This window comes from Haemaphysalis longicornis, unplaced genomic scaffold (genome assembly GCF_048455015.1).
Source record: "Haemaphysalis longicornis isolate Haplotype H1 unplaced genomic scaffold, Haemaphysalis longicornis Haplotype H1 scaffold_1, whole genome shotgun sequence".
In the NCBI taxonomy this organism is placed as follows: domain Eukaryota; kingdom Metazoa; phylum Arthropoda; class Arachnida; order Ixodida; family Ixodidae; genus Haemaphysalis; species Haemaphysalis longicornis.
Genome location: NW_027526203.1, coordinates 440,707,187 through 440,714,041, shown reverse-complemented (window position 1 = coordinate 440,714,041; position 6,855 = coordinate 440,707,187).

Here is a 6,855-nt window from a genome sequence, read left to right as displayed (position 1 = left end):
TTCAAGTGATGTGATGAGACGGAACTAGAGGCCCCACTGCAATCGCCCACTCATGTTCCTTGGGTGGGTGGCTTTGGTGAGCGGCCACCAATCGTGCAAACAAGATTCTGTGACGTCATAGACATTTCGCCAGAAAGTGGCTGGGTGTCGCCACTGGTTCTTCTGTTTTCTCCAGTATCTAGATGATTTGTTTGAAGTTTGTGATAAATTTGGTATTATCGTTGCTGGACAGCGAAACCTCATTAATGAACCCTTGCAAACCTTTATTTTGTCTTCATGGCCCCGTGTTTTGAAGGCGAAAGCCTAGCGATATTTATTTAGACTTCTTTACTACGATAGCGTGTTTCTTTATCCTAAATGAAAGGGCATCACTTTAAACCCCTTCATCCTAAACGGTTTCGCTGATAGCGCCCGGTAACTTTCGAAGTCGGAATTCTTAGATCTACCAGCCGCACGTGTCCCTTCCAAAGGAATGCTGGCAACCATGACAGCGAGCCGTGCTGCAACGCACTTTGAACTGCACGTGAGATTAAAATAGGTTTTTAAAAACTTATACCCTGCTGAAACAACAATAAAGTGCAACCTTTCATTTCCTTCGCGCGGTTCTTGAATCACGCTTTGAATTCGACGGACTTGTTTGGACACGTAACGTAGACACTACGTTAACCTTTAGACACTACGTGTCGCCACTTCAGAAATTTTAGAGCAACATTAAAATTGCTTCCGCCTGTTTATTTAAAAATTCATGGCGGTTACCCCATTTTTGGATTGGATTGGATCTGTAGCTATACCCCTTTGAAACGGGTTGACACTCCCCGAGAACACCCGTGAGTGTAATAGCAGGTTGATTACACTTCTGCACCTGGCCCCCCACCCCTATTGTTTCTCACCCACGCCATTGTCCGGCTCCTCCACACCTCCAGTCTACGCTTAGTCCGGTCGATGATATATATAGAACGGTGGCTTTCATATGAGCTAGATGGCATGCACTCCCCCAAAATCGGTTGTTTGTCCCTTTAACCGGTTTTCGGGAGAACGGAACCCATTCCGTTAACAGGGCCCGTTCTTTCTGTACGGAGAGAGAAGACTAACTCGGTTTGGGAGAACGGAACCCCTTCCATTAACAGGGCTCGTTTTTTTCTGCACGGAGAGAGAAGACAAGCTTGTATTGGGGAGAACAGAACCCTTTCCGTTCACAGGGCCCGTTTTTACTGTACGGAGAGAGAGAAGGAAGCAGCCTTAGCCGGTTTTGGGGAGAATTGAAATCCTTCCGCTAACAGGGCCCGTTTTTGCAGTACAGAGAGTGAATATAACAGGATATACATGAATGTCGTTTTGAAACCATGATTAAAAAAACACTTGTACCACGTACCCAGCTTAACAAAATATTGCATAGTCTGAAATGTGTGCTAGTGACCAAGCTTGTGTAATTTGTTTTAAAGAAAGCGCTGTACAGCAAAAGTTACGGCTTTTTTTCCCACAACGTGCGCAGACGTATTCTGGGAAGCGGTCAGATTATGGAAATGAGTATTGTCTTCAAATTGTCATGAAAGGCATTGGGGGGTATAATGTCAGATTATGGAAATGAGTATTGTCTTCAAATTTAGTCATGAAAAGGGGGGCTTTAACGTCACCAGCTGTGTATAATGCTACATATCTTTGAATTCATCACAGCGGCCAAGAATAAGCATGGGTACAGTGATCCGTTGAAAAGTGCATTGTCACCAGGGTTGTCGCCGTTTCCCGCAACAATTACTCCTAAATGAAACTGAAACCGCTCGCTGAATCTGAAGCAGTATTGACCCTGCTGACAGAGACAAATATGAGTTGAGCTCATGCAAAACGAACTCGCAATAACCGTAGCCTTCTTGAGTTGATTCGCTTTCGGGAAGCTTGGCTGCTATTTGCAGCTTTTTGGCGAATTCCTTCAATCTGTGGTTTCAGGTAACGACGCTACAGCTGGCTTATGAGGCACGTCGTAGTGGAAGACTGCAGGATAATTTAGGCCACCTGGGTATCTTTAAACTGCGTCAAAAACTGGAAAAACGGTTTTTTCCCCAGCATCCTCCAGAAAACATACCCAATTCACGGCGATCCTTTGCGAGGGCAAGTAGGGAGGTAACTTTGTATAACCACCTACTGGACATCCTTCTATTAAAAACTAACCGTTGCGAGCTACTTAGATACTTCCCTGCGTGGATACGTACCATCTCAAAGCTAGTGCTGATGGTTTCAGCTGCGGCTGTCGCCCTAATCGCCATCATCAAAGCCAGATTCACCGTTCTCGCTTATTATTCTTGATTTGGTTTTGCTCATAGAGGCCTGATGGCCCTTCCTCGCTTCTCAGCGAAACCCTTGTTGGGGCATGGGCCATAAGTTGTAAACATTAATAAAAAAGGTAGGCCAGTGGCGGGTGGGAGTGGGGAGGGTGGAAACGAAGAGGGGAGTAAGGTTGGGATACTTTGATGGCTGGTATTAGGATTCCTTGAAGAGAAGTCATCCGTATACTGTGAAGGGATGATAGAACAGTTCATAATGTAGACCACGGCTAAATTGTTAATATTGGGCCGCTTTCGGGGGCATGAGCGATGCCACCATTTATGCCACCAAGCAAAACGGGACCTCGTGGTGCGGAGAGACGCATCAGCGTGCCATCGCCATCACAATATTGTTCATTAGCCATTACCTGGAATACCCCGATAGCGCATGTGCGTTTCGGGACCGAGAAAAAGGCGGTTCGAATCTCATTAAGCCCATTTCGTTTTCACGTAACAGTGCCAAAGCCGGTCGTGGTCTGTGCGTGTTAGACTATCGCGTAGCCCAGTCGTATAGCACTTCCATCAGAGGTTACTGTGCGACTCTTCCGCGACGACTTACGCATGAAATCTGGCTGATCAAAATCACCGACAAAAGCCTGCGGGGTTCCCCAATACACGTTACAGTAATAAAACTTGACGACTTTCTGTTTCGCATCGTAATTCTTTGTGCGTATGATCCCAATAATGTTAACGTCATCATCAGTTATTTAATTAACCGAAGTACACCCAAACAGCACCCGCTCAGGCCAAGGCGCCTGGCGCAGGTCCCAGTTTACAGCCTGATCGTTGTGTTGTTCGTGTTGATGACGTGCAGTGGGCGTTGAGGATGTGAGATACATCAGGGGTGTGTGCATACTTAGCACAATTTAGCACACTTCAGTGAGAGTGTCACCTAATGACAAAGGTGCACTGGGTGCTTGCGCGACGACTGAGTCTCCTACCTTTTCGCCAATTACTTGGGAGCAGATGAGAGCGGACAAGCTGCGAATGAAATTTCAGTGGTCTCCGCTCGAGGTCCTGTGATCCGTCCTGCCGTTGCAGCGACCTGACCACAGGCATCGGGTCGTGTATACGTATAGCTTTCCACGTGATTGCCGGGGATGGGCCCCATGTGAGGCGCGTGTACGGAGGCCGCGCTCATAATATGCTGGGCGTCGGGCGTGTGGCCTCGGGGGCATCAGCCGGGGTCAAGCGCCGCGGGGTCGGAGGGCGAGACCCTCCCACGCGGTCCATTGTGGCACGCTGACAGGCGCTGGCCCAGTTCGGCCTCTGGGCCGCGACCCCACCGAGCGCCCCTTCCCGAACGGGCAGCGCAATTGATTTCACGGCTCTTGACACTTCTGCATCGCCCGCCGGAGACGGCCGGCGAAACACGCTCAGCCGGCTTCTCGCCTTTCCCTCTAGTCCAAGCCGACAGCCACAAACAGGACGAAAGTATAAGTTTAGGCGTCGGTACCCTATAGAAGCGAAGAACGCCAAAGATGAATCAATCTGTGAGCCGTAATTTTTCACAGCTATAGAATTGACCTCTCGCGCGCGTGCTAATTTACTTGATCTCATTCTGCCACTATCGAGCCAGGCGGATTGCACTGATGCTAGTTGACAAGAAGGAGCATGAAACGCGTGTGAAACAACTCGTGTAAAACAACTCGTGTAAGCTCAAACATCCGCAGCATCCGCGTATTTGTTGTGCGCGAGTACTAAATTGCGTGCCATTTTTATTTAACTTTTGTTTTCTCTCTATTGCTGCTTTCCCGATTTCTCACATTCACTTCACTGCATTGTAATCATCCCCATCTGGCGTAGCAAGCACTGCCGCTAGCAGAGCTGACCTCTCCAGCCCACATTAAAGAGCTCTCTCTCTCTCTCTCCGTTCTCCAAGATGTAGCTTTTTTTGTCGTTGTTCCAGGATATCGACGTCCGCATTGCACTTAGGGTGCTGAGCGTTTGTTTAGTGTTAATTTGTTGTAGCTTGCGTCATCGTTTATACCTCGCAAATAAAAAGAGAGATATCATTCAATCATTTGATGTTTTGTTAAATAGAGGAGTCTGACAGCCGACGCATATTAAGAAACTTGTATTGCAACGTATATCCCCTCGCGGCTAATCATTTCTGTAATTCCGGCGACAAAGGTGGCAAACTATTTTAACTGCTATGGTCAATAAATCTACCCATTCATGAGACTGTCAACCAGTTGAAGCCGCTCGTGGTTCAAAGCCTACCATGCATAATCAGAAGTCTTCGTAACACACGAGCAGCGGACCTGTCTTTTCCCGACCATGTCGCCACTATTACCGCCGTCGTAATCGAAGCACCGGCCAGTAATCAGACGCGTTCCCTTAAGGGAGCAGGTCGAATTGCGCTCCATCCTCCGCCGAATTGCATATCTTCGAGAGCGGAGAGAGAGAGAGAGAGAGAGAGAGAGAGAGAGAGAGAGAGAGAGAGAGAGAGAGAGAGAGAGAGAGAGAGAGAGAGAGAGAGAGAGAGAGAGAGAGAGAGAGAGAGAGAGAGAGAGAGAGAGAGAGAGAGAGAGAGAGAGAGAGAGAGAGAGAGAGAGAGAGAGAGAGAGAGACTTTCTTTGGGGAATACTGGTTGAGATTTGGCTACGGGCGGGTCCTTCCGTCCAGGGCCCCGGTCTCTTCCTCTCCTCTCCAGGCTCGAATAATTACTTCCCTCTGAACCCCGGGATCGGAACTGGTCAGAGCTGCCCCCCATAGCTCAGAGGTGTTATACGATGGGGCAGCCGCACGTTACGTGGAATAAGTTCAATGGTTTTCCGCACTTACGGCGCTCACGTAGCGGAGTGCGGCTCAGGGGAACTGCAGGAGGCTGTTACTATTCAGCGCGCCGCTACCCGTGCTGCAAGTTTGGTGTAGTGCGGGGAAGCTTTGTGTGCTGCGGTAAAGCCGCCCTTCTCCAAATTGTTTCGAAAAGTCGGAGTGCTTCGGCCGGCGCTCCCATGCTAGCGGTGAAAACAAACTGTTCTACCGGGCATCGTGTTGAGTCTTGAATCTGCGATCGGATGCCGCCAGCAGAGATCTCTCCTTTCCCCGTCTCTCCGAATTAACATGCGCCGGCTCTCACGACACCAGGAAAGAGTGTTCCTGTGTGTCTGTACTTTGTGCCGTGTGCAAAGGCCTGGCAGGCGGTGGAACCGTTGCCGCTTCTGCGTATAAATTCCACCCTCTTGGTGGTTCGTATCAGTCGACATCAGGGGCTGAACTAAAAGCGCCGCTCTGCTCGTCGGCTCTATGCTGTTCCTGTGTCGTCGCTGTACATCTGTCGCCATGCAGTTTTCCTCTCGGCGTTTTGTCGTCAACACCAAGGCAGCTGTTCTGCTCGCCGCTCATCCACCACGCTACCAATATGTGACGGAGGTGACGGAGCTCAGTGCGGGAACGTCTTCGCCAATGTAACACGGCCTGCCGCCGTGTTCAGTCGCTCTCTATTTCACGCGCAGTTGAAATCATTCTGCGCGCCTGGAACCCCTTCGTGGCTGCGTCTGTGAACACAGGGGCTTGCGTGTCCGTGGCGTTTTGTGGCATGGCTAGTGGCGGTTTTATCCCTTACATTCGAACATTCGGACCTTTATTTTTTTCTCACTTGTCCTGCGGTAACTGGCACAGTGGCATCTACGAAAACATAACAAGGGTGGTGCAAGGAGCCACCAATAATATTGAGGCACGGCCTCGGAAATGTTTCATTTTGTGTGCCGATGGCATATCATTCTTAAGTATATCACCGGCATAAACACTCCCACTGCGACGGATGAAACATTTCCCCCAGCAATGTTTTTATTTAATGCATAATATTGTTACCCGACGCTTCCGAATGCAGTGGCAATCGACGGGGAAGTCGCTGCATCCCGGACGTTGTTTGGCGCTTAGATCGACGCAGTATTGAGGTGGACTCATCTCGCGGGAAGTCCGCTAATATGCTGCTACGATATTCTGCGTGTTGCTTGCTAATGTAAATAGCGTAAATACATCTTTTGTTCAACATAACAGTATTACTTTCTTCAATGTGAGTCAACTACTTTAAAAAATAACGTCTAACATGGTATCACACAAGACTCTAGATGAGTCTTGTGCGACTCATTGAGCGACAAACGGAACAGCTTATCTTGCAACCTGTTTTCTTCCTCCTTGTTCTCTGTATTCTTTTCTTTTCTTTCTTTCTTTTTCCTCCTCTCTTACTGCGGGCCTATACAAGAAAAATGAACCGTTCCAACGCGTATGCGCAATTACGCTACAGGGGAGGGTTTTCTTCGACGGGAACATTGAAGTTCCTGAATAGAAACATTTGAAAAGAAGCGCCTTCTGCTGCACCTCTCCCGTAGCTTCTTTCTTTGTGTCTTCGTCGCTATGCGGTGTGTATTGTGACCAGGAACTCGGCCATCTCTCGACTCTCGATTCTACTATGAAATAGCGAGCCGGCAAACTGTAATCGAGCAATTATTTTTTGTAGTTGCTGTATTTAGAGCAGTTACGACGATGTCCGAAAGCTGGTATTTATTCTCCCCCTTCTCAAATCGCT